This window comes from Meleagris gallopavo, chromosome 9, assembly GCF_000146605.3.
Source record: "Meleagris gallopavo isolate NT-WF06-2002-E0010 breed Aviagen turkey brand Nicholas breeding stock chromosome 9, Turkey_5.1, whole genome shotgun sequence".
NCBI lineage: Eukaryota > Metazoa > Chordata > Aves > Galliformes > Phasianidae > Meleagris > Meleagris gallopavo.
Window position 1 is genome coordinate 4,070,511 of NC_015019.2, and position 1,166 is coordinate 4,071,676.

The 1,166-nt window shown below is 50.3% G+C and overlaps 1 long non-coding RNA gene across 4 annotated transcripts in view; it reads right to left on the bottom strand.

Moving 5' to 3' along the window:
* LOC104912157 overlaps positions 1-1,132 on the bottom strand; it is a 2,203-nt gene extending 1,071 nt beyond the window's left edge. The window contains exons 1-2 of one of the 4 annotated variants that reach the window (XR_004160615.1): positions 420-1,132; positions 107-211 (exon numbers count right to left, since the gene is read on the bottom strand). This is a non-coding gene — a long non-coding RNA (uncharacterized LOC104912157). Of the gene's footprint in view, positions 1-106 lie in introns of all 4 variants that reach the window. The other 3 variants (XR_794429.3, XR_004160614.1, XR_004160613.1) reach the window with 3 other exon arrangements.
* Between the last annotated feature and the right edge of the window lie 34 nt (positions 1,133-1,166).

Sequence of the window (1,166 nt, forward strand, 5' to 3'; positions counted from 1 at the left end):
AAAAAAAAAAAAAGTTTTTTTCACCACTTCAACGATGGCAGCAGCTCCAGCTCTGCAAAGTGCAACTGCTGTGCTGTAAAGAGCCAACAGGCGAATGGAAACCCACCCGGGGTGCAGCAGAGCAGCCCCGCAGTGCTTCAGCCCTGGTTCTGCAACAGCACTGTGAAGGGCTGCACCTGGGGAGGGTCACTGCTTCCATCTCTTCAATCAGCTTGAGAAAAAAGAATAAAATACGTTATAAAAGCAATAGCAAACCAGCTCAGTTGTATCATCCACTTATATATTGAGTAATACAAAGTCCTGGTTGTAGCTGGACAAGGGGCAGGACACTACTGCAAAGCTTTCAACACGTGTCCACCAAGCAGCTCGCAAAGAGCAGTGAGCAGCTGGAAATCTGGGATAGGTGGGGAAATACGTACCTGGGAGAGTGCTGTGTGCTTCCAATGGGAGAATGGCTCTGAGCACTGGGCACTGCGTGTCACAGCAGTGAGCTGCCTTACATTGAGGTGTGGGATGGGATGGGATGTGAGTGCTGCAGGCTCCCAGCACTTACCTGCCCTCACCTGGCCGTGGGCTACAGCTCCTCCTGCCAGTGCCTCCAACCATGTGGGAGCTGGAAAGCAACACAGAGAGCTGAGAAGGGTTTGGGACTTCAGTGAGAATGGGTTGGGTGGGCAGACAATTAAGGGAAAACCAAGATGCCATTTGCTGTACCAGCAGCCTTAAATATGGAGAGTATCCCCCCAGAACTTGCACTGCAGGACTGGAATTGGGGGATTTGCTCCATGCAGCACCTGTGGAGTGAATCCCCATATCATGGGAGGAGCGGAACGTGCACGAATACATGAATGCAATGCAGCTTCTCCTTGTACAGCAACTCGGGCTGTGGACAATAGCACAGCCCCAACTCCCTGAGATAGAGCCGTCCTGAGATATGAAGGGGGGCTTTAAAACACCAACCAGAAATGAACAAATAAATAGGGAAAAAAGAGAAAAGAAAGGAAAAAAAAAAGAAAGACGTAGAAAGAGGAAGGAAAGGAGAATCATCCCATAGAGGGGCAGTTGTGCACGCTCGCCCTCCTCTACTCGCACGCTGCAGCACGGGGTGAGCTCTGAAATAAGTCAGCATTAAGCATTTCCATATGGGTTAAGCACAGGGAAGGGAT